Source organism: Neodiprion lecontei, chromosome 4, assembly GCF_021901455.1.
Source record: "Neodiprion lecontei isolate iyNeoLeco1 chromosome 4, iyNeoLeco1.1, whole genome shotgun sequence".
NCBI classification, from domain to species: Eukaryota; Metazoa; Arthropoda; class Insecta; order Hymenoptera; family Diprionidae; genus Neodiprion; species Neodiprion lecontei.
The window spans coordinates 41,294,230-41,321,808 of NC_060263.1; the positions used below are offsets into that span (position 1 = coordinate 41,294,230).

At 42.1% G+C, this 27,579-nt stretch overlaps 1 protein-coding gene across 6 annotated transcripts in view; it reads left to right on the forward strand.

Annotated features, from left to right (window-relative positions):
• The window catches only part of LOC107219437, a 109,137-nt gene that overhangs the window by 24,922 nt on the left and 56,636 nt on the right, over positions 1–27,579 (forward strand). For 4 of the 6 annotated variants that reach the window (XM_046738875.1, XM_046738876.1, XM_046738877.1 and 1 more), the window contains exon 3: positions 20,754–20,797. The gene's annotated coding sequence lies outside the window, so the exon portion shown is untranslated. Of the gene's footprint in view, positions 1–19,220; positions 19,298–20,753; positions 20,804–27,579 lie in introns of those variants that run through there. The other 2 variants (XM_015657696.2, XM_046738879.1) reach the window with 2 other exon arrangements.

The following is a 27,579-nucleotide window of genomic DNA, read 5'->3' on the forward strand; positions in this document are numbered from 1 at the left end:
TGATCGTTTCCTCGTCCCAATTCGCTTTCATCGAGTTTACACTTATTCAAACATTTATTGCATGGCGGTATGAAAATTTTTGACGACCATCCTTTTTGTCGTTAATTGTATTTTCAGCAAATCCTCAACCTGACATCACGTCAAATTTACGAAATAAGCACGTTGTTTCTTGTCCTTTAGTTGATATTTTTTCCATACGTAGAAATTCATTTTCTTCAGATGTTTTTTAATAAGGTAACTTATAACACTTGCTTCGTTCGAATCCAGCTTAACTAGACAGATTACACGTACTTATTTATCTAATCTAATCCGCAATTGAATTATAGCCGAGCATAAGTCTGCCTGTCACTAAGTGATGCGTATTTCTCACAGTTATGAAATTGGCGAAACACATGGAGATAAGCTTTCTTCTTACCCTATCGGAAAGACAACTGTCTTCTTTTACAGTTCACCTATTAAAAATTTCGAATTTTCTCGCATCGTAATATTGTGACTACGTATCGTGGCCTTTCGCGAATGTGATGAAAATTTTTTTACATGGTGCAGATTACTGAATTTATTGTCTGTACTAAAATCACAGAGTCTATGTGTACGGAAATTTACAATCCTGCGTGTGTTTGTCGGCGGAATCTCTTTAAAGTGAAATAAATAATGATTGGATTATCTTATAGTCACATGAATTACTGGATGTGCCGTTTCATCGAACTAGATGCTCCTAAATGTCCACCTTGTAGACAGAAACGTGATTTATATTACAACGGTTACAAAATTGACCCCTGCGATATCTGTCAGTCGTATTTATGAATGCTGTTCAATCACTCTCTCTGACAATCCCCAATAAAGCACAACCTTGTCCCAGAGTGTTTTATGCGCAGGTTGTCCTTAAAAGATGTAGCGGAAAAATGGCGAAAACCTTCGTCACGAAAAATTTCATCGAGATATTCCCACCGGAAATGTGTCAATCCTCCCGAAGCCGGCGAGTCCGTATCCCACAAATAGACAGTGTATAGCAAGATGGTAATTCAAGGAAACCCAAACGATCATCTACCACTTTGGCACGAGCTGTGCCAGGAAATCTTTTCCACTTTCTGATCCTTTGTTGTCCGAGCCTCAAAGCCGGTCGAGGGAAACCAGACCCAAATATCCCCAACGAGATAAAAATTTCATGGGGGAGTAGAAAGAGTGGATGTTGTGAATCTAACGCGAAAATCCGCACTCGCACTATTGGTCAAACTGTGACAATTGAGGATGAAGCTTCGGAATTACCGTGGCAGCAGATTTAATGACTAGATGAAGTCTCTGCGGTATTATGAAAATATATCCTGCAGATACGTTATCCAAAACCGTTTCAGCCTTCCCGAAATCAGAGGGAATTTTCATCGTCGAGCGATAGTGATCGTTGGTTCTTGGATAGCACGGGTCTGTTCTAAAGGTTGCTTACAGAAAATTAGTTGAGTTCATTATCTGGTCGTTATCTCATTCGGAGCTTCGTTATCGTAGTGTCCAGTGGTCCTGGAAGTCCTCGAGGTCCTGGAAGTGTCTTTTGAATTTTTGACGGATTTTTTTACCGGACACCATGGTTATACCCAAAGACGGAGGAGGCTGGTATTATTCACTTAGTTTTTCCAAAGTGTGCAGCAAGTGGAGTTTTCGGATTACATCATCGAGGACAAAGTGCGAGAAGCTGCAGCTCATATTAGCATGGGATAGGGAAACTTGAATCCAACAATCACACGTACCTCCATTGTACCAATGCAAGTATCCTCTTTTTCGTTTTTCTCAAAGTATTCGAAACTGAATCCTTCATTTTGGAGTTGCGACAAGTAGAAAACGTTCGGAATGGAGGCATTCCGACGTAGATGTGTTTCTTGTAAGCACGCTTCAGACGGCCCCGCTACCAATTTCTTTATAAAGAATCTCTTCACATATCTGTAGCTTATGAAGGAAGACGTGTCACCCTGGGATACAGTCTCCTTTATCATCGTTCTCGGTCCCTTGGAGTGAAGAGTACTCGTGCATGATGTCGTGAAAAATTGCGAAATAGTTCGCAATCCAATATTTCTCTCCGCACGTGGATTTTTCCACCCGATACAATTTGTCCAGCCAGTGTTCAGGGTCGAAGGGACAATTTAGTCTTCCGGAAATTAAAAATCACTCCAGGCCAACTGCAAGTGCAGTCTGATCAGAAACATCCCGTGAACGACTGATCAATTGTTATCGTTAGTGCCGTATGTCTCTCTCTCTCTCTCTCTCTCTCTCTCTCTCTCTCTCTCTCTCTCTCTCTCTCTCTCTCTCTCTCTCTCTCTCTCTCTCTCTCTCTCTATATATATATATATGTATGTATGTATGTATTTATGTATATATATATACATAGGTATATATTTCTCCGGTGGTCCTTGAGGCCGATGGTTTCCATGACTATTGGCGAAGGCATCGATCGTCTTTAACGCTCTTCTTGCCGAGAAGGGTTACGGTTACCTAGATTTTACCTGCAGGCGCATAGCGGTCGCTGGATCAATCTTCACCCTCGTCCTCGTCCTCGTCTTCGGTCTGCTCTCGCTCGCGCTGACATCTATTGGCTTCCATTCATCACTCTCGTCGGCTTACGTGCTTTCCTCTGTAAGCCTCGACTCGAGAGAGTGCAAAAACGCTCAATGACCTTTTCTGACGCAGCTATAGGTCTCCAGGCAGAGGTATTGTTATTGGCGAGCAGGTGTATCGGCCTCGAAGTAATACGAACACAACGGAGAAGCTTCCCCTTTCGAAAAGCTTTGCCCCGCTGTCTTTTCTCCTTCATTATTCACCTGAAATTTTGCAATTTCTACCAAAATCGAAACAATTTGTAGAACAGAAGTTCTATTTTTTCAATCCTCCAACTGTGAGCACCGGATCCCGGCTTAGATGTCCGTGGACAAAGTTTAATCAGAGAAAAATCTGGATTCATTGAGTCCGGATGATTAATGCGTTCGTTGAAACGATCTGAGAAAAAGCTGGGTTGGCTGGATACGGTGCTGCCGGAGGCCCTTGGTACTTATTAATTACTTTACGATAATATAATGATCAATTAACCACCTCCGAGCAGCTTCGGGAATCCCTCAGGCACCTTACCACTTTAACAGCTTGGGCTGCGGTTCCAGCAGTGGTCGCTTTTTCGGTAGACCGACAGCGTCCTGTGGTTAATAGTCGCGGTGAAGCCCTCAAATTTCAGAAAACCATTTTTAGTCTGGTAAACGGCCGCATAACTGTGCAGCCGTTTCGGGAAAATGAACTGGAAGGTTAACGTTTAATATCCAATTTGCGATTTGCCTCAGCTGATTTTAGACCCTTGTGGTTTGGTATAAAAATATCCTGACCCAGTTCCTCCATCCTGTTTCTTCTTTCCGAACGTTCTCTGCAGTAAATAGGATTATTAAGCCTCTCTGGTACAGCCTCTCATACATGAGACACCTTTTCAGAATCGGATTCAAGATTGACATTCAATTTCTGAGATATAGCTGTCTTTTTTTTCCATAATTAGACGTCTAAGATGTCAATGTTGATGTTTTGAGAGGTATTATGATGATTCCGCGAATATAGTGAGCGCTTTAAATAAATAAAGTGTTGAAAATGCCTGTTTTTGTAGAATGAATGTAATTGTGCGAAGGTTGTGGGGACTAGAAAAGTGGGACTCGGTAATCTCGGATTTTTGGAGTCGCTAAAAACGAATCTAACATCGGAATTGTGAAATTAAAAATGGCGGATCTAATCGTATCCGTTGACCCAAAAAAAACCCTGAATATGCATGTGAATTGTTAAATTTTGTTCGAATCGTAACTCTGCACAACGTAATGTTGCGTACGGTAATAACGTTCCAAAGTTGGCTGGTGTTTGAGTAACCCCGTGTAAGTAACGTGGAAGTTTCCATAGGTGTAAGCGACCAGGGTTAAGGACCATGAGAGCTTCGAAAAGACTTGCGATTATACATTATCGCGTGTCGTACAACACGTAAGTTTTAATTACTCGGAACACGCGGAGTCCACTTTTAATGCGTTGGAAAGAATAATACCCCGCGTACACATAACGAGACAAGAAAGAGAACAAGAAGGTCAGCGTCTCCGGTGTAATGAATTTAACGGGCACGAGATTACCGGCCCTTGGCAATTTTTACAACGTAGCCAACAGACCCCTCACAATACCCTCTAGTAGTATAATAAATTTTCCAGGGAGACTTGCATTGTAGATCTGGATCTCGTGCCAGGATAGCGTGACGCGCTTACTCGGCTTGGGGGTAAGCAGGAGCAGGAGGGTTGCTCCGGTTGGTTTAAGTCTCGTTGGGTTGTAGGTGGTGGTCGAGTCTAGCGACGTCAGACCCAGGCGGGAGAAAGGCTTTGCGAAGAAGGATGAGGAGGAGCCGGAGGATCGTTTCACCGAGCGGTTTTCTTGCGCGGACGAGGGTTTACCATCGCCGACGTTTCGTCAGGATTCTGCCGTTAATTCGTTTGAAAAAATGGTAGAATGACCACGCGATGAATGAAATACCGGATGTGAAAATCGATCTGACGTAAAGAGGGTGAAACGCATTGGGTCGTCTCCCTTTCTTCTTGTTTCTGGTGATCTTGTTCCGCGCTTCACGTCCGTGTCCAACTACGAGGCTGAAGTTGGTAACGTTAACGTATCGAAACGTTGAAGGGGTAGTCTGACATTTCAATGACTTTTTTTAACAATTTTTTTTCTCAGTTAAATTTATTTCATAATTTCAAACTTTTTACGCATAAAAGATGAAGTTATAAAGTAAGGCGTACATTTTTTTTGTTCGTTTTCGATGGTGAATCTCGCTGGTATGGCTGCCTGAAGTTACCCCTGTTTAAATCTGGCCGACACGATATCCCAACTTTCATCCATCCGAAAAACAAGAGATCATCAAAGTGTTCATTTGACGCTATCGTCCGAAGCACCATCAATATTACTAATCAATATTTGAACCATTGTTTCAACAATTTAAGTTGAAAAAAGAGGTCTAAAATTTGAAAAATCCGCCATTACTTTTTTATTCAATCTAATTTGCATAATTTGGTTTCAGACGATAGCGACTAGTGTACTTTTTGATAATCTCTTTTTTTGTTTTCTTCAGTTGCATGAAAGCTGAGACCGGGATTAATCATTAAAACCGAAGAAAAAAATTTCCGTATTACCTTGCAATTTTCTTTTATGTGTTAAAAATTTGAGATTATAAAATGAATCTTACCACGACGAAAAATAATGATTAAAAAATGTTGTTGAAATGTGAGACTACCCCTTGGAACAAAAAATTACTACTCCGTGCCTTTGGAATAACTGAAGAAGTTGAATTTATAAAATCTGAATTTGTCGATGCCGTATGAACAACGGTTGAGTAAATTGCAGTTAATCCTAAATTTGCAAAATAACGACTTTTTCTAAAGATTACAATAACGTTACAAACTTCAGCCTGATTTTGCCTCTTTGGTCAGTATTCAAGGTGTTTTTCCTCATATCTCGACGGAGTTGTTCCGTATTGCAGTTACACCCGCATGGTGTTTCATGTTCGATAATTAATAGCTATATTCATGCGTACCGGTCGCTGAGAAAGTACCCAACCATTTTATACCAAGGTTTCGTAAAATTTTCCAGGCGTTCGATACGATTTCACACATCATTACGCATCTTACAAGCATTTCAAATCATTCCATTGTATTTCATACAAGACTTTCCCAACCATTTTACAAGTAGATACCGATAATCGCGAGGCGACTGTCAGGAAAGAGAGTGAAAAAGGGGGAAACGGCGATTCTCAGCGTCTGGCGTCGCGACCGTCGGAGCGATTCCTCGATCGTACGACTGACAATAGGCAAGGTAATTCCGACGCCGTGCTTTTATGTACACACCGAAAGGAGGACGGAAATTCTCATCACGTTCCAACTCGGTGCTAGTTCTCTCGCTCACTTTGCTCCGTATTATGTACAGATAGAGCGACGAGGCGAGGTGGTTTATTCCACTCACTGGATTGTTTAGACCTCACCGATTACGAGTTGGGTTTCGCCCATTTGTCGCGAGATTATCGCGATACATCCTGATTACACGCTTCTTCTTCTCCTCTTCGCTGTCTGTACGAATCGGGAACAAACGTTCCTCCCTCCCTCAAATTATCAACTTAACGAATTTTCTCGAATCTTGTTCACGATAATTCCGAGTAAATGTACGTTACTAGGACTTCCCTAGTTACTTAGGAAATTCCCTCATCCCCATTTTGACCTATTGTTACGGACATTCGCTGGTGTCGCGAAAAGATGTGTTGACCTCGATCCGATAAATAATTTTAATGCAATTTCCGTTTCGAAATATTGCAAGCAACGCAATAATTGATACATCGAAGCTCAGCTTTGAATGAAATCGTGGAAAGCCTCTAGTTGGCAGGAAATGAGTGTGAACATCGGTTGTAAGACTGTACATATAATGATATAACGTAGGCGACAATAATTAACGTCGTTTCAAGTTAATAATTATAAGCTGATAGCGGTTTAATTACGAGAACCGTTTCTTCATAACAGCTACTTATTATTGCGATCACGGCATCGGCGAGTAGTTTATGCGTGTTTGTAATACGAATAGTTTTATTAATTTACCGATTGTATTAACGATTATTTATTCATCGACGCACGATCGTGCTTCGGCTTATTGCTTTGTATCGAGGAATTTTCAACAATGATAATAATAATCGTAAGTACCCAGCAACCCTCACGCGTCGCGTCAATATATTGTAAGAAAAGAAGTTTGACCGCCTGCGAAGCAGTTCGCTAATTAGTTCGTGCGTATGCTTTCGCACGCGTACTTAACGATCTTTTTCAAACAATTAATTATTTATTATACCGGCTGAGCGAACGGCTCAACATGTTTGTCGTAGATAATATCTTTAGTGCTCATTGTGAATTCCAATTCTCCTAGCTGTAGATAATTATTATATTAACAGTTATCATCTGCAACATAATAGCAGTTACCGTAACTGACGGTATAAAATACTTACGAATTTTGTAATGAAAAATTCAAGTCCGTGATTGAAATTAGTAATATCGAAAATAATTACTTACCCTCGGATGTTGTTGAATGAGGAAGAATAAAACGGAAATAATATATCTAATAAGAGAAACTTTGTTCAGTGAACTATTAATTAGTATTTTAATTCATAATTATATTTCATGACGTCCGGAGACACTTTCAGAAACTCATTCGGCTGCCAGGAAACTTTGTACCAAGAATAATTTATTCCTCAGGGAAACGGTCTCTCCCCTTAATTGATCCCCCGACCCCCGCCCCCTTCTCCCTTTTTCTCTCTGCCTCCCTTTTCTCACTTTTTCTCTTGCTTGTGTCAACCCTAAAACGTAATCGACTATCGTTCTTCATCGCGTTCTGCTAATTTATTTATTGGACTGTACGTCACTTGCACGATGACAGTTCAAGTTCCTCTTTTTTTTTCCTCTAATAGCTTTGCGGAAATCATGCAGTATTCACAATTCCAGAAGACCACCCACCTGTAACAATCAATTTAAGACGGTTACTTCGTCCAGTCATATTTTAATTGCTGCCGTCAAGACGATTCTTACGGACATGAGGTTCGGCACTGGAACTCGTTAAACATCCATCGGCTCTTCGACGACATATAAATCGTTTGGTAGCCCCAATTTTCGCCCATCTGTCACCACCTTCAGAATACATTCAGCCATCATACTCTATACGCGTTTTACCTTTTGCTATTCTACGTTAAGCAGCGTTAATTAAACTGTTTTGAGTTGTCTTGGTCGCAGGAAACGAACTTCGTTCAGTCACGTTGCAAAGTTTGAAACGGTATGCTTATGAGGATTTGATATTTGCCGCGGATGTCTCCAGGCGTGAAATTTCGCGGAATTTTGAATTTCGCGACGTTTCGAAAGGTTGCGCATTATCAAACGCGACAGTTCCGAAATGAATTCTCTACTTCTTCCACACCTAACGGAGGAACTCCAAGCGCGTTGAAGAATGTCTGGAAAAATTTTGATTGTAACAGAAAGGGTGGAAATAAGAAAAAAGGCATTAAATTGGTTGGCAGGCTGGTGATTTAGGGGAGAGGCTTTATACGCCTGGGAAATGTTTGTAATGTAAAAGTTTTCCCGTGGATGATATTCCTCTTCCTTTTGAACCCCGCGGGTTGTTCGTTGTCATCCTCACCTCCTTTTCCGGAGACACTCATAGCCGGCGGCCTGATTTTTCCAAATCCGTTTCTCTTCTCTCCTTGGTCTGAATGTTGTGAAATGCTTGTTGTTTCGGGTAAAATGATTCAGTGAAATCGTACACTGACACGATACATATCTTCTCTTCTATCATTTATACCAAGGCACAGAATGATCTCTTCATAAGACGCCTGGTCATGCCTGAAAATATATTATTACTCGATTTTGTCATCAATTTCTCACAATCACCCGAGCACTCGGATATGGCTTCTAGGCATGGCAGATCCTGTATCCAGGTGCGTGTTGAGCCCATCTTATTCCGCGAGAAAGGCAATAAACGTCTTAATCGTGGCGGCTGGGTTCAATTGGTTCAAATTAATTAACCACTATTTGACTCCCTCATTAATCTGATCCACGACTCCCGACCTTGCCGAGTAATATGTCTGCGGGTAATGAATAATTTTAATTGTAGAATCCAATTTATTACCAAACGACAATGACGCGACGCGAATCAGTGCTTATACTTGCCAGTCAAGAGTCTCTAACGATATAATCCGGCATTGGCCATTAAAAGTTTTCGAGAAGCGACGATGCTTGTACAAAGTGGATGAAAGATAGAAATTACATTAGATTGAACTTCAGTTTTGTTTGCCGTGTGTTTTGATTTTTTCATATCTGCGACCGATTTGGGGCGGGGTTGAAATCCCGAATTGGAAAAGTTCCGGAAGCGACTAATTCCGAATTATTTGGCGGCGATGTTTGAAGTAAAGAAATCAAACTTTTACGAAACATCAAAGTTTTGAATGGCAACTCCGAAAAATCGAAGTTCCGAAATTGCGGAAATGAGAAAATTTAAAAATCTGAAACATCGAAATTCCAAATGGTCCAAGATTTTCAGTTCCGTGAATTTCTGGCTTGGTGAAATTTCACCACTTTCACAGAAACCTGTTCACTCTGATTTTCGGTTTTTCTGATTTTTCACACCCACTTGTTGAGTAAACTACGCTGTGCGAGTATATTTTAATTTTCGGAATTTTGCCCTATCGAGACAAAATTTTTCGAAATTTCTCTCTATCGGAACTTTACTTCTCGTATCTTTGCTCTGTCGTAACTCCAATTTTCGGAATCTTGCATTTTAGAACTTTGAGCCGCCGGATTTCCATCCGTACGAAACTTTATTGTTTTGCAAAGATTTGATTTCTTTACTTCAAGTTTCGCCACCAAATATCTCGGGATTAAGCTCTTTCGTAACTTTACAAATTCGAAATTTCAATCCCACCCCACCAATTTCACGTTGAACTCTTACGCGTGAGCAGTGCGTGAATTCAATTTTTCACTCCTTATCCGCTGCTACACGTAACCCTGAGTAGTCGGACCGTCTTAAATAAATTTCTTTCGTCGCACGTTGGCCAGGAAGTTGAATAAGCGAATGGCCAACTTCCGGACGATCTGTGCAGACCCCGTACAGGTCTTTCCGTCAAAGGTGATTGAAGCGGCGCTATTTCTCATCGACAAATCGATCGTATTAGGCTGCGGGTGCCGGTGAACAATAAGCCATCAAGAGATAATTCTGCGATTTGTAGTCGACGATCTACGCTGCACTTACGCACGTCGACGGCGATCTGGGATCCCATGGTTGTGGTGCGCAGCACCAACCACACCACCAGCACCACCACCACCACCAGCACCATGCCGTCGCGTTTCTCACATGAATATTGATTCTCTCCTGAGCCAAACCAGCCCTGACACAGTTGGCACGGTCATTCGACGATTGTCCAATCTGGCGAGCACGGGTCAACAGGTTGCCTCTTCCCTCGGTCTGGACCACTACGCCAGAAACGAGCTCCGAGATTGGAAGATAGAGATCAACGGATAGGATAGATCAGGGATGCGAGATGTGGAGAACATATCTTTCCTCTTCTGCGGGCCTCCAGAGCTCAAAACCAGTCAAACAAATTCGCCGGGTATACGATTACTAGCTTAGGAAGGTGTCGCAAATCACTCCTTCCTAGATCCCTGGAGCTAACTGCAAAAATAATTGGTCTTACCCAATTGCTTGGATTCGTTCTTTTCGTTGTGCTCACTTGCTTCGACGTTGGACAGAACAAAACCATCTACTTCGTGTGTTTCGCAATAGAATGCACGTTGGAATTCACGCATCACGCTGTTGATCGAATTAAATTACCACTCGAAGGTGCCAAATTTCAACAGTTTGACGATTTATGTGTATGTATGCGATCCATCTTTGATGTTCAGTCAGTAAAACTACGCTGACGGTGTTCCTTTATATTTTACTTCGCGTATTAAATGCTTCGAGAATCGAGTTTCCTACTGATTGCGATATTATAAGTGCATTGGAATACAACTTAATGGAAAAGCTTGCAATGGAAAACGGACGAAGAAGGTTACGCTCCGTAAACAGCGGAGCTATTCGCTAAAAAAAGGTAGAGAAAAAAGAGCCTGATAAAAATACAGGAGCTGGCTATACCCTTCGTAATGTGGATGAGTATTTTCGTTCTCTTATCTCGACGATAACTCATTTCTTTTTTTGTGCTTTGTTAAACAGACGCTTGTGAATACATTTTTACCACGGTCATAAAAATATCCTTCATGAAATAAGCCAAACAAGGGGAGAGACCGCAAGGTTTTTTTTCCAACTCTTTAGTCTTGACATTGTAAAGTTCCCGAGGAATACTGTGAAGTTGGAGAAAAGAGAGAAAAAAAAACTACAGCCGCACCTTCGACAAATATCCTGCGCCAATGCACATACCGTGAGGGCGTTTTTGTTCCTCTAAAGTATGCGGAGAAATTGAAAAAGTGGTGAACCTTCGGTACGTTGTGACTATTTCTAGCGCTACTGGCTTATACAGACATAGAACCATTACTGAAGTGAGGGATTCCGTGATTAAGACCGTTACTCACAATCAGGATAAGAAAGAAAAGGATGTTGAAAAAAAATTATATTACAGCCAAGTCCTTCAAAGAATAATCATACTCACCATCAAATTATCACCCCTGTTTACCATAGCGACGCTGACTCTCCCAGTCTCGATAATATTGAAGGTGGTATTAGTCGTCGCCATCTTTATACTCGTGCCGTTCAAATATTTCGATATTTAATCCACCTTAAGAGAGTTTATTCACGACGTCTTTGCTCGCCTGTATAAGGCGGTTCGTTTTCAACGTTTTTTTTTTCATCAATATGCTAACCGTTGAAAAGGTGGCTTTGCCTGCGTGAAATCTATTCCCAGAAAGAGGTCGATTACGTCCGATGAACTCTGTAGCTTTTTTCGAAGCTTGGCGTATTGGGTAGCATCTCCTTGTCGAAGTCGCGTTACGTCGCGATTCGGAGTCAGCTGCTCTTTGATCGTCCCGAGAGAGTTTTCGGGCTGACAAAGTATCACGGGAACTTTTTCTCTGTAAATTTATCCCGAAGTCTTCGCAGGATTCCTCAAAGGAGCTGCGACCTACGTCACTCCACTCCGCCTTTCCTCCTAGAGTATCCACGTCGTCAGCCAAGTTAATTCCGAACTAGACTCGAATCTGGCCGGATCCCTCAATTCCAAAAACGACTCTTGGACTCCAGCTAGGGTGAAAAGGTCCTTGAAAAGGCCAGGAAATTGAAGCAAATAAGTGAAATCCTCGCGTGGAAAGAAACACGTCGATGCTCTCCTTCTAAACATACCTCATTGGGCTGAAACGTGTCTATCACTAGGATGCATGCACCTGGGTTCGGACATGCAGAGTCTCGGATTGCTTGTTATTTTGCGACGATCATCTACGTCCTTCAACCTCCGCTACTGCAGTAAAATTCATAGGGCGTGCAAAGTTCCTGCCATATTATAGTAGAAATCAAGTCGGAGAGATCGACCTAGGATACCTTTGTTATTAGTTTCACGGAACTGACGAATGGTCACATTGGTCATAACATACATGGCAGGTTGTCTTCGAGAAAAAAAGTGTAAACATTATTTTCCATAAGAAGATATCTTTGTCGGGGGTTCCGATGTGCGAATTGCGTCGAGCCGCATAGAAGTGGAAAACGCCGAGCAGATGGGCTTCACGTGATAGTAACGTTCTTGACGTCACACAAGCATCCTCGAGGCGAGGGTGGAAGCCGGGTTCAAGGCGAGGGCGTGAATGTCTAGACTCTAGACGTGGTCGCTCATCGCTTTTTTCGCTTCTTTCTTTCGTCGTTCCTAATTTCGGAGATATTTTTATCCGCGAAATCAATAATTATAACTTTTATATTTCCTAGGTGCTATGAATGGCTTCTAGTATACATACATGTATTATATAGCAGTACCAGAGATCCGAGAGCACGGTAGTTTAAAACTGGAACAGGCAGTCAAGATTTGGTATCATCCCGGAGCTCATTGTCAGCCTTTGACAACGTTCCACTCTAGTTGACAAAGGGTTATTGTGAAAAAGGACTTCCGCCAAGAAGTTAATTTCGGGACGAAACGTGACACAGCGCAGACGGGGATTCGGATTTCCGACATGTTCCCGATACCGGAGAGCCAATGTTTGAAGAACTTTTGAATTCTGATTCAGAAACAGTTCGAGTTAGCCTTGTGCAGTTAACTGGTTCTTTGGATTGCTATTGATCCAAGGATTCCAAGCGCCTGCGCTCGCAGTGAGAACTCACCTAGTGCCTCTCTATGCACGCTTGTGAATTTTCCACTTCCATGTTCATTCTACAATTAGCCAGGCGCTAAACGACTGCAGTTCCACCAGCTCCAGGGTACACTGGAGCGTTATTCTCCGGTATTCCACCCGTGCATGTGACCACGTGTGAATGCGTGGCATACACACAAAGCGTTCGTTCCAGGTCTGCTTCGCCATATGCTTTGTCGGGCATATGCAGCGTTTCCCCCTCTTCTCTGGCTCCTTTAATTAAATCTGGTTAATTGTAATTGTGGGTCACGTAACACTGCGGTTCTACCATACTACCCGTATTCCACATGAAAATGGACGTAGCACTTGGCGCGCATTTCTTTTTTTTTCTCTTTGCCTCTACCTCTTTCTTCATTGCCGAATCCCTGCGCACGTACATTTTTTGTCGCTTTTTTATCATATCGTTATCTTGCAAGGTCACTGAATCAATGGCTGTTGGCGGTTATTATCCAACCCTTATTTTGATCAGCCTGTGTAATGGCCTGGAATTCTCTCACAACAGACTTGGAAAACCTGAAAACTGTTAGTAACGGTATCGTAAAGATGCGTGTTTGAAAAAAATCGTTACTTCGCACCTTAAGGAATGCCTGAAATTTCGTAAGCCATGACAGAGCATACTCATATTTTGCAAAGCTAACTCCTTGAAAGTCATTATAAAAGTGCGCAATAATAATTTTTCCATAATTTTCCCTCTGATGTTTCGTTACATTAATATTACTAACTTCAACCTTATAACTATATTGCATTTGAAGACCATATTTTATCTTCTCACGGTTTTTTGCGACTCTTTTCTTCGATATCGAGTTTCGAATAAGCGTTTGAAGCACGATAAACGTGAAAAATGCGTTTCTTTCCGTTAACCCTGGAAACCTGAAATTCTCAAGAAATTCCAAATTCCTCAGCCAGTAGATATCTTCTTCGCTAGAATTTTCCATTCGATACCAGCCCTCAGTTCACCCGACATATACGTGGCCGTTCGCTGTCTAATCTGCTTCCGTTCGTATTTTTCTCTCTCTTTGTTAACGTAGTTCGAAGTTCTGCCGCGGAAAATCCCTGGGGGACGTATTATGCGCATGTATTTAGAGTTTCTTTACTGAACTGGAAATTTACGGTATGTACCGAGTCATTAAATTGACTGCTTGCAGTAGTACGGGTTGCAACGTTCAACGGGACGAAGGTACATTAGTCACATCGTTGAAACGCAAAGAGAGCTGCGAGGTTGTTGGGGCTAAAGAGGAATAAAAAAGAAGTGTATGGAGAGAGATAGAAGTAGCAGAAAATCAGAAATGAATTTTTGGACCCAACTTGGAATAATAAGTTTTCACGAGTGGAACTAAAATGGCACCTTATGCACATGGAAGCTTGCCACCATTTGGCTGGGACAAAATGTAAATTTTAAGAACCATCTCGCCGCCCAAGCCGGCCCGCGCTGCCAAGATCGTTCGAGCAACAGATGGGTCGTATAGATTTATCGTGTACGCCGTTGCGGGTCTTCATCAATTCTCATATTCTCGTGAACATAAAGTGGCAGCTACGAAAAAACTTCCAACTCTACCACATTGAGGCGAGAGTATTGAAAAAGGGGGACATAAGAGAAAAGGGAAGCGAAAAATACTGAAAGAAAGAGAATTATTTTTGCGGTTTGACATAATATCATTCCGCTTTTCTTTCATTCTCCTTACCGAAACCGAAAAAGGTATTAGAGCTGATGTCCCGAGGAGCTGATCCTACTTTACTCCGAATTTCGAGGACTTTCCCTGTAACGAGGCCAATCGCATTTCGCCTTCTAAGTCACATCGTTTTATCCTCGCATGTTGGTTTCGATGCCAAGGGACTGCAGAAATACCTGCACGGCAGTAAAGCATATGTTGAAATGTTGAACGAAAAGTCGATCAGGCGACAGCGCGTGACGTACGTTAGGTCATTTCCGGCTTATTTCAGAACCAGCTGCCGTCAAAATCCCAAGCAGTCACTTAGCAAAAAATGAAACGAAAAGTGACAATCATAATGTAGAAAAAAGTTAGAAACATACGGAACATCACTTGCTACTGGGTCAGAATGATGTATCGTTTCGCTATAAAGCTGTTGTATGTTACCAAATGTGCAAGGAATTTATAATTCAACATCACAGTGTGACTAATTAGAATGCTTGTAAGTAAACATGATTATCTTACCACGTCATGTGTAACAGCCGGTGATATTCTCGAATTCATGGTACTCTCCTTACTTCATCTCCTTACCAATCGAGATCCAAGAGATCCCTGAGCGAGCTCAGTTTGCTCAGGGTACGTGTTCATATTTGCAGATGGTTTGCAATGGGTTAAGGGAGCGCGGTTGATCCTGAATTACACGAATCGTTAACAGCCATAGAATATTCTGAGCTGTCTGATCTCTGCGCTACGCCCAGTTTGATTACCAGAAAGTTCACCATTAAAGGGTGTAGATCCAGTATAGATGTCCACCACAGGTGGCGCTTACCGCACATCTTCGGGCTATTTTTTATTCGTCAACGAGTCGGTCAGGACCGAGAGATTGTTGATGCAACGTGCAATCTTCTCAAAAACCTGCGACAGAAATTTATGTACTTTGATAAACATTACGGGACAAATGCAGGCGCTGCAAATTTAGCTCACTTTTCATCAACTCACTTTGCTGGATAGTGAAATATAAGTCTGGGCTGTCGCATTGTTTAATTAGTCCCCAATTCACCGCAAGATGACCCGCGGTTCAATTTACCGTTGAATGTTGGATCCCAGTGGCTCCAATCTACACCTGATCGCCTCAACGCGACGATCTATCGATCATCACACACATCCATGGACATGCAAAAAATGATGTAATAAATCAGGCTGAAGAAGGAATGAGTAGTTGGAAGTGTCGAGAAGAGAAGAAGGTCCGCGGACTGCGATTGGGCGATTTGTTATAATACGATGCTAAGAGCATCATTTGTATTCAGTCGTCGAGGTGCTTCTGCGGGTTGCGGGTTCCGCTCGTACCGCCACCACAGCCCAGCCTGCTGCTTGACGGTTCGCCGCTGTGCGCTGTTTCTGCTCACAATCAGTGACGTAATGTTCCGACCTTAGGGCGGCGGGGGTACAGCTTGGATGATCTAAAACTATACCTATTTTTGAAAGTTTTTTTTTTTTTTATTATAAATAATGAAGCCCTTAAACTCAAATTGCTCTAAATGTTGTCATTGCCTTAAAAAAAAAAAAAAAACTCCTAACAATAGGGATGATTTTAGACCGTCCAAGCTGTATCCCTCCTTTAAAAGCATACACCTCAAACCGTGGTTTCTCTGCAACGGCAATATGCCCGCTATATGTAAGTCCTAAAACTTTGTCGATCGCTGATGATAACGTCGTCTGTTTGTTCAACTTCACCAAACACCGGTCAAAGTTCAAATCGGCTTACATCGAACCGCAAGTCCATGCTCGCGCATCCCTTCGCTTAAATGAAATTTATCTTTGACCCGAACGGAATGGAAGGTTTCTCAATTGCCCGAAGTATCGTATTGATCGAGTATGGGCAATTCGCAAGGCAGGAATAATCTTCTGTACTAGCACAGAGCTTATCTTCTTATCTCTCGTGTGTTGACTTTCTTTTCGAATTTTTGGGATTTGTATAGGAGAGTGTTTGTGATAAGACGAATGGTTTCGGTTTGTAAAAAATTTCATTATCACTTCAATTTTCCATTGTTTGTATTCTTGTTAGTTGAATTTTTCACCTTTCAATCATGTCCGGCACTCCACTAAAATCCAGGTGAAAAAAACTTTTGACATCCAGGGTGATCAACCGAAATTCACCTCCATCTTACCGTCTTTCAGGCGACGATATTACTTAATGTCCATGAACTTGTCACGTAAATGACTCATGTTTCCATGTTTGGCGAACATCCTGGACCAGCCACGCATCGGGGTTCAGTAAAAGGAGCGATAAGGAGCGTCGGTAACAGGATCTTGGCGGAAAGACCACCTGCAGTTTCGTTCGCAGAGTGGAAATTTTTCAAGGGGTCGGCTGTGAATTGAAACCGTTATAAATCCGACCGTGCGAAGTCGAATATATCCGGCTGTCACGCCTGTCACACCCTCATGGCACTCATCGTTTCTCGGCGTTTCTCCTCTTCGCAGCACGACTCGCGGGCTACGGACAAACGCCTCCATTAGCAAAACTCTTATCGAGCAATTTGTAACGGCTTGCCCAGAGACAAGCCTATTTCTCACCCTGTTGTGAAAAAGAATTGGATCATTTTTGGCTCACCGTTGGGGAACTATCTTCTTCTCGAAGGATGTGTACAGCCTCGACCTATTCGCGCCCCGATCAATATCGCGCCTTTGGATTTTCCTGCACGTTTTCAACCGACGCTGAAGGGGGCGGTATGAATTGTTGAACTTTTGCCTGCAACGTCGATAGCCCTTTAAATAATAAATAAAAATATAGGAAAGGGAAATAGATTACTCGAACCGCTACTCGTTGATGAGGAAAGTGAAGAAAATGTAGAGAAAAGCAGACTTTCTACAGGGATTTTCCTTTGTCGGTTGGGCACGTAGTCGTGTGTCTGAGGTCGGGTCGGTCAGTCACCCTGTCTAATTTATGGTACCTAGTCTGATCACGTCCCAAACGATCCTGGGTCAACCTGGGTCATACGGGGTCATCCAAAATGGTCCGTAGAGCCCTTTACTCGGAGAGCAGATGGAAAGAAAGGGACCGTAAGGATGCGTCGTAAATCTAATATTCAAGATAACGCTCATTGATTTCCAGTGGTTCCAAGATCCCGAACGAGATAGAGCCCAACAACATATTCGCACAAATGTCGGTAAGGGCGAAGTAGTTTCACGTGACATTCCCAATGCGTCAAATCATATTTTTATCTATGTCAAACCGTTCTCCAAAGGAAACGAATTTGTTTCGGAAGCTTAACTATTCTACCTCGACAGGCACGATGATTACAGGCAACGTTGACGGCTTCAAAGATATTTCAGCCTCGCATTAATAAGTACCTTCGGCTTTCACCGTACATGCAATATCTGTGTAATTCGAGCCTTGACCTTTTATTTTTCTGCTTGTTTCTTTTTTTCTCTAATATGGGGCAAACAACAACCTTGGCGAAGGGCAATGAAATGTAACATTCCTTTGAAGACATGCTGTGGCTATCGTTTTGTCTTTCGTACACTATTGATCAAAAGTTTAAACTCAATTCTTGTTTGGTTAGAACTCTGAACCCAAGACAATAGTCTAATCATAAGCTTCACGACACGTGCAGATACACTTGTACCGAACGTTGGCGAACAGTTGTACAAACCATATTAGAAAATTAGTCACTTGTTCTTCAATGAATTCACAAACTGGTTGGAGAAATTGACTTCCATCGCTTTAATAACCTCACTGGTGTACAGAAACGATGTTCACTTCACTGATGCCGAATAGTGAACAACTGATTCACCGACTGCAATTTCTGACAATAATTTTTTGGCGTAGCTTTTGGCATCAGTGTTAAGTCTGAAAAACGTCAAATTTTCGTTAATTTGAACGATTACTTCGAGAATGTGATGCGGCGCATAATCTTTTGGTGAATCGGTGGTTCGCCGTCGGAGACTAGCTTCAGCATCACACGATGTGGAGAGATTGAGAGAATCTGAGGGAACTACGTGTAGCCAAACCCATAATATATCGCAGCATGTTTACCGAATACACACTAGCGCCGTTGGTGAACGATTTCGATCGTCTGCCCTTGTCTCCTGTTCGTTCAATCGGCCAGAGGCTGTCTGTCTGCAGCAGCTCCAAACGCTCGGCCCTGAGCTAAACGTAAACATCATTTGATGGATTGAAAACAGCGTCAAACCACCAGTCCGAAGGCAGTCGCGGTAAGGAGCAGAACGATAAGGATAGCTGTTCCCCGTTCTTCAACTGACAATGAGGTGTGTCCGTTGTTCGATGACATTATGAGCAGAAGGTGTCGAGAAAGACGGCATTGATCAGTCGAGATAACGAGACTGGCGATTCGCTGATTATGACTCTTTTATTCTTACGTTAACGAGAGTCTACGTCGCAAGTAATTAGGAAAAGAATCGGAGCAAATATAAAGATAAGGTGAACAATGGGCCGATTTCTTCCTAGGAATTGTCCGCTGCTCGTCTGGTATATTTTTTTCTACGCCCTTACGGACGAGTTGGCGAGCATATAAGGCTCGTGAATGGAGCTGACGTGTTGTTTAACCGAGTGAACCTCTCCGACGAGTGATAAGGAAGTAACAAATTGTCTAGCTGGGCAAGCTCTCGATTGTAGTACGTTCTCCTCTCCAGCTCTCTACTCTATATTGATCCTACGTCACGTTCCCCACGTGTGGGTGCACGCCCAAGTGATCATACTCGTACAGTAAACGAGCCTGTGGAAATGGCAGGGTGGAAGGACACTGAGTTTGGGTGAGCACACATCTATGATAACCTTTAACGCGTCACAGGTCTGTAAAAAAGTATCTTATTTCAGCTGCATGGTAGATTTTTGGGAAATAATATATTTTCGAGTGTGCTGAAGCCGAAAATAACTTCCATTTCCCTCCATCGCGTACAGGATTTTTGCAAAATCCAAGATGTTTGCATGAAAAACGCATAACAATAACGAAAAAACCACCATTTCATCGCAACGAACGAAACGGTATTTCTTATAAAATTACACCAACAGCTTCTTCATGAAATTTACTTAACATTCCGTGTTGATTCTTTTTGCTCATGAAAGCTTTTTTTCTTCTCTTTGATACTTCTCTGAAGACGCTTCCGCTTTCCATTTTCTGTTTCCCTGTTTGTGCTTATTCTTGAGTCTCACTCTGATACATATTAAATGAAAGTAAGAAATTACTTTTGCATAGGACTTTTAGAATCAAGAATAGGATACCATATTTCGAGCTGAACTGGAGTTTAAGTTTAAATAAAACTACGAACACGACTTTGTTCAAGAAAAAAACCAGACGTGATGGAACTTTTTGAGTATTTTTCCGGGTTTCAGCGAGTGAAAATCTACAAGAAACAGTAGAACAAAACCTGCGCAGTTTTTTCGTTGCAGACCTGTGTACTTGTTGATTTTATAACGCCTCGGTGTCCTTCCGAACCTATAGTTTCAACTTTTGCTAAATTACGCTTGATTGGTTCTTTGCAATCGAGACTTGAGAGGTCACATTCTCCTCGCTTACGGCGGCATTTGCAAAGTCTGAGCCACCCTTACGAAGTAATTGGGACTTTTTGGGCTTTTCCTCGGGAAACGCCAGAGTGAAAAGTCCTTAATCCACGGTTATGGATGTTGTCGAGCGCAACTTTTTCCGTAGTAATTAAGCGATTCTTGCAAGGCGAGCACCACTCGAGGCGGCGCTGTAACCCCTGCAAGATTGAACAACGGGGCCATTATACGTCTACAGCCCTTTACTGCTGGGCTGGTGTCGAACGATAAATCAGTTGTTCGCTGTTCACCTTTCCCTTTTCTTTGTTTTGTTCCACTCGTTTTTCATCTTTTCATTCAGATTTTCTTCAGTCATTTTTGTTCCACCCTTTTTATTTTCTCTCACGAAATTTAACCGGCGAGCCGTAACCGTCAGCCGCTCTACGCGGCCGCAAGACCCCGTTTAAAATTTAAAGGTGACACCTTTGAACCCTTTCATGACTGATGCCGTATTGCCGTGTGGCGGATTTTAATTCTAGTAATGCGAGAGGTTATACACGGAGTTGAACATCGCGCGCTTTTATTACTCCGAACTCGTATCTCGAGTAATGAACAGTGATTCGATTCTGAATTTCGTTTTTTTCAACCCCCCGAAACATGAAATAACTTTCAAAGTGAAAAGCTACGCTGTGGAAGTAACGAATAATCTCTTTTTATTTTCATTTCCAGATACGTCTACTTTCTGCCGCCTCCATATCCCAGCACCTCAAATGGTAAATGTACTCAATTTTATTCGTATGTTTTTTTTCTCCATCCATCTTATACAGCCGATCTGTAACCCGTTTTTAAACCGGGTATTAGCAGCTATTCACTTGTTGATATTTCTTGCATGCATCTTTTTCTAACTCGAGAACCGCGAGGTGAAATGCTGCTTTTATTATCGTTCGTAATAAATTTAGGCAAACAATAACATAGTAGATGCGTGTAAACGCGACATTTCAAATTGGTATGACATATGATATGCACTGTATATATGAGCGTAGGCAACGCGACGTCGTGAACTCGTCCTGAATTTGAGATTTTATCCAGAGCATTATAATTCTAGGAATCGACGGACAGTCGTGATTCTACGTTTTTTCTTTTTACTGCAACAACTTCCACGAATGCATCGTCATTCGTAGAGAATCACATGTAGAATACATTCTGGACGCGTGTTCTTCTGAAACCAGCGAAAGTTTATTCGGCTTACCGATTGGCGAAAAAGGGTATTGTTATAGGTAACTTATCATGCGCGACGTATTGATCGGATTTTGTAAGAATCGTAAAGCGAATGAGCACGACAGATTTTCTCGCGTGCAAGTTGATTTATACGATTTTTGATTATAGCCAGGCGGCTAAGTGGTCACAACTAGTCGCTAATATTCCTTTAGCGATGATTCGGGGACAAAATCTTTAAACGTTTCAAGGACGTGCGACTGGAATGACGGCAAATAAATGGCCAAGAAACGTACTGCAAAATTATCAGTTACATCTATTTACATTTTAGCGACTAGTGCCAGGTGTAATTTGAAATAATCCCGTGCTTCCCTAAACTAAACGCTACCGAGGGCTTGGACTGTTTAAGGATGTATTCGCTGTACAGTCTCAACCAGAAATTAGTTCCGTCGACGGTATTGAATACGATATGATGAGATGAAAATCGAAAGAAAATCAACCACGGTACAGACGATAAGAAAATTAAATATGAATAGTAATAATGCACATAAGTTATTAATAAATTATTTAAACACAGCATTGTTTAAAAAATTTTTACGGAATGTTTTTCTTTTGCATGTAATATGAATTTGTTCATTTTTCGGATTACACATGAATTTTTAATGAATTTTCTCATCATTTTGAGATTTCCGTTTTCGAAAATTTTGAATTTCGAAAAATGGAGGAGAAATGACGAATTTTGGATATGTCTTCGCAAAATCATCGTACATCACAGTCAGGAAGTGTTTCGGGGCGTTGAACGAATAGTTTCGTAAATACAGCTTTCATAAATTTTCAAAAACGGAAATTTCAAAATAATGAGAAAATTCTTTAAAAATTCATGTGTATTCAGAAGAATCAACGAATTCATTTCACATGACAAAAAGAAAACATTCCCTGAAAATTGTTTAAGCTTTGCATGGAAAAAGTCTTTGAAACTTGAAAATCGAAGCTAGATTGATTGGTATCGAAACAGAATATTCAAAGATACAAATCTAGTAAAAACTAGAAATTAGGAATCCTTGATTTGGATATTACTTCAAGTGCCGAGTCCTCGTGTCGGGAGCACATCACTGTGTGGGACCCTCGGCTCTTTGTTCAGCGAAAGTTTTAAGAGTTTTTTTGCAATACGCACCGACCGAGCATGTAACAACTATATTTTCATTTCCGTTTCTCCTTTTTATACAAACACAAAGCTCCACCGCCTCGGGTGCTGATAAAGTTCGAGCTTTACCCTCGGCAGAACTTCTTACGTATGTATACATTTGAAATGAATTTACTCGTCCATGATGGTTGCGAAACTGTAGAAAAAAAGCTCCGTGCAGTCCAACTCGAGTCTCAGATGCGAGACTGCAAACTTTTGGTCTCATTGTACGAAGCTTCGCACGGAAACTCGCCGCTGGTCGCTACTTTCAAGCATTAATGCTTCGTGCCTGCGCGTCGTTCCCTCGGCGTATACCAGGAATAGTCGTAAGTGGATTCCCAGCAAATTGATCTTTAATCTCGTTTCTTCTCGGTCGGTATCCCCCTGGCTGCTCAACTACCGTTCGTCACTTATTTTCCAGCCTGCCTTCCTCCAAATAACTTCTTACGTCCAGCCGGTGATGTATTAAAATTTTCACTTCCTTCTTTTATCTTTTAAATATTTACCGTAGTACAGTAATAAACTGTCCTTTTCTCGTTTTCTCTTGACTTCGTACCCGAACTCATCTCGTCATCTTTCAATCGTCACATCGACGCCTCTTGCGAAGCCTAGTATGCTTCAGTCATTGCCGTGAAAACTATCACGTTTCGATTAGTGCAATAAGGATCTTCTGAAGATTTGTGCGGTGCGCGGTAGTCGAAATGAAAGTCGATTTGCGGATGCAGAAGTGCGTTTTGTTCGTGTCAAAACAAACTTATAAATATCCCCGAAATTGCGTTGTCGATGCAGATCTTGGAAAAATAAATGCTTTTTTTCAACTTCTTTACAGATGTTTTAAATTTGTTCCCAATCTTTTATCAATATAAATATCAATTGGTCTTACTATATTTATATCAAGTCGGTTCTAACCTAAACTACGCGTAATCCTTCTACAAGAGTGCAACAACTATCGCATCTGATTGAAGTTGACTCAATCAGTCTTTTTGGATTTTTATACTCAGCAATACTACACTCTTACCAATGTGTATGATAACGTGTTATTTTTCGTGGTGAAAATCGAAACATGCTAGTTTTCGTATGAAATCTGGAGCATGCTACTTTTCGTAAGAGGCGTCGACTTGCCCTCTGTCCAAATTTACCGATCGGCATACCGAAAGTTGAAATTTCCAGCAACCAAAACGTGAAAAACTCTTATCCCGGAAGTGACTCGATGTTGCTCTTGGCAATAGTTCCAAGCCTCTGCGCGTATCTCACATATAATATTCTATTTCCTGTACTTTCCTCGCTTCACGTTCGTCTACGCGGATCCTCTCTGTTTCTTCTCAACGTCCACCACGTCACGCCGTGCCTTGTGCTGACAATTTTTTCTCCGGCATCATATACATCTTTGATACACCCTCGACACCTCTGGCTTGCAGGGGATTCAGCAGAGCTGCCATTGTGTGACAAGTCCTCTTGTTTGCCAACGGCAGATGTCACGAGCTCGTGCCAGCTGGATTGAACGGAGGTTCATTCGAGTCGCAACTATACCGTCTGAAGGGAATCGACGATATCGCGGATGAACCGGCACGGAATGAGTGAAATATTTTTCAAAAATTCTCTGATTCGTTGGGCGATAAAAAAGAGATCAGGGATTCGAGATGTGTGGCTCGGCTCCGTCACGGAGGAACGTTTTTCCTCGAACATCCTGGCGCGGAATATCCTTTCTCGTCCTAGTTTCGGCCAATGATATTCGCATTTTAATTCTCTAGGGCGGCTCGCGGGAATAAGTGGGACAAGTACAAGGCTGATTCCAGTCACGTAGCCTCGCATTGGGATCTTACTGAGCTTCTAGGCAGGGGTCGATACGGCAATTACATTTCAATTTGAAGGTACAAAGGGTCCTTTGGATCCAAAATGCGCCGTTCGGGGTCTGAGAAGCTGGCGGTGTTTAACAGGCTGTACAGCTGCCATTACGCCTGTTATATTATGCTATATATTGTAAACACAAAGCCGGGTTTTGATTTGTAAGCTCCCTTCAAAGCTACGGGGATTGACGAGCTTGCCGAAGGCTTTCGATCACCAGTTGGAAACTGTACGTAAACACGGCATTTAAAGATTTCCGGTGACGGAATGAAATCCGCTTGGAAGGCTTACTTACCGACCAGGATATTCACTAGCATTTCTCTAATCCCAACATCAATTATCCAGCCGTTTTAATCCTCGAATACCGCCCATGATTCAGAGAAATAATTAAAACCGATTGATATTTTCTGTCGATTTTAATAGGATTTCTATCCACGATATTTCCCATTGAATTTCTATCGGAACTGACCCGTTGCATTGATTAATTTTTATCGGATTCTATCGTTTCTTGTAGAAAAAAAATTATAACATTCTGATTATATCTCGTTCAGTCCGATGAAAATTGATATAGTTTATTGAAAGCCACTCGTTTTCATTCATTTTCTATCGGCATGGGCAGCCGAAAGATAGACATTGCTTCACCGATTAGCCCAGTTAAATCCGTTTGAATTCTGATCGATTTTTCATCTTTCATTTCATTGATCGATTTTAACCGTAGAAGCTGTAAGTGTAATCTGCTCCATGTCTGTTCTCGCATTACCAAAACGATCTTTGTCACTTCCTACGACGCACTTCGTTCTCGGATTCAATATTATGAAACCTTCAAGATTTTTTCGCTTCATAAAAACTGCGGTAATAAGTAATGCAAAATATAACCCCCAGATTCTACTTGTTACAAACAAAGCGCTATTATTCGATAAAAAAAAAAAAAAAGGTTAGCAACCTTATCCATTATTTGGTTACACCGGAGATTCAAAGAGACTAACTACAAGTTTTATCTGCGAAAGAATTCGGCTTTCTTAGCAATCAGAATCCATCCCTTGCGTCTGTTGTCCTAAGATATGGGGCTATTAAATACTACTTATCTCAGGTTAGCTCGTGCAGTAGCTATTTGCCAGGTGATTTATCAGGTGGGATTAGCCTCCGCCCAAAGCCTCTTTATCTTCTCGGCTTTGTGTAATCAAGGAAGAAATATTCAGTTCCTACATTTGTCCGCGAGTGCACGAGACAATTTACCAGGTACGTATCATCAACTCCCAACTGAAATGTTCGTCTCGTGTAGTCGTCGCGTTTGATCCTAAAGCTGAAGACTTGAAGATCGCGTGATGCCGGAACGGAACGGACGCGTTGCTTCCGAGCCATTGACTGCTGTTTTGTCACGCTATGAGGGCACGTATCGTGCAGGAACACACGAGGCGAATACACGGAGCCATAATTTACCCGGGAGGCGAGTCGAGCCGTATCCATAGGTGGTGGAACGGAAACTCGGGAGGGAGGAAACGCCTGTGAAGGAGAAAAAATATGTCCGTATCGGCCTACTCGTTGTAGCTTTTTATTTCCGTTCCCTTGCCTCGCTTTCCTTTCCCATTCTCGTCCCATTTTTATCTCACTCCTTCGCATTCGTCTTTTCGCCAAAACCGAATTTCCAGCTTCTTTTGCTCGGCGGAAATTTTCAAACGCGCAGTCTGACGATACCGGTGTTATCGATTCGTTGCTCGGAAAAAAATACAGTCGATGCTGCTTCAGAGCCATTTCGCGTTTCGAGGAGCGTTACAAAGGCTTCGGGCCCCTCGTCACTCCGTTGCCTCCAGATACGCGTCACCCGAATTCTAACTGCCCCTGATTTTTCAATTTACTCCGGATAAAGGGAGGGAATGCATCTTTTACAGATTTAAATTCTCGTATCTCCTCTCCTGGTATTTTCGGAAACGAGATGTAAATTAGAGTTCGTAGATTCACGAGCTTTGAAGTGTCGATTGAACCACGATTTCTCGTGGGAAAACATTTCACACCGTGTTGCATCGATTTGCCAGACGTAATGGAAAGGTCATTTGTTTGGGGAAACTGGTACATATCCGACGGTCCAAATTCGACGTTCATATATGTGTGGTAAAGACAGTGTTATTTTCATTTAAAAAAATTTCACTTGACGTATGGCACCCCATTTATTGAATTCGAATGAAAAATGTTGGAGAAAAATTACTTCTCTGTTCAAACACCTACGAGGATTTACAAGCATAGAATATTTCCTCTTCAGATTTCCTCGTTCATTGTATTTTATTGATAAATTTATTGTCGGATTATCTCAGAATTGTTTGATCGGTGTAACGAATTTGCCCGAGAGTAAGAGGAAAAAATGCGTATCTGGGATATGGTTCTGCAAACAAAGCGTTGGGTATGTAAACCAAGCCATGTTTGAGATTGTGAAATTGATTATTCTCCAATCAGGAAGTTTTTGAGGCAACAACGTCCGCGAATGACAGACCTCGAACCGACTAGCGTTAAGCTGATATGGAAACTTCTTACAGGTACGGACGAAATGAATGAAAGCCGAGCTTTCGTGCTGGACTTTGGATGAGAAAATCAGATCAGTAATTCGACGAGGAAACGCATCTGAGATGCGAAAGATAGTCGCAAATGAGTTAAAAGAAAATGAGAGTTGAGAACGGAAAGTGGTAAAGGTTGTTATTATGCCGCGTTAGTAATCCCAAACGTCTTCGGATTAAATTCTCTCGCTTGTTGGCTCAGCGAGGCGCCATGCATCTTTGGTATCAGCCGGGGGACGAGAAACTTTTAAAACTTCGTTAGCCGGAGGAATTGGATTCAGCGCATGTAGGCAGCTGGGTGTATTTGCGCGCGTGCATGTGTGTCTGTGACACCTCCACTGCTAGTTTCATAAACGCAACGCGATCGGAACGGAATGGGCTGTATAAACAGCAGTAAGTACAAAGTGCCTTGCAGTATCCTTGGAGTTGTTTTCCAGTTTCAGACGCTCCGTGCTCTTACGATGCCTTGTGATAATAGTTTACACGTTATGGCATAAATTCATGAATACGCTTGAGAAAGAGCAATAGGAAGTGAAATCTCAAGCTCAACGCAGAGAATGGATTCGACATCTGTTCAAGCGCGTGTTGACCGCTAGCCGTGCATCAAACGCAAAGCGACCTCCCTGGATTCGTAAGCAACTTTGGTTTGGAATCAATTCGAGCGCCGAACGCAGATTTGCTGATGGCGCAATTGGACCACCGTTAATTAAGCGGAATTAACTTCTCGCCCTGGCTGACAGTGTGACGGAGAATATGGCAACAGGGA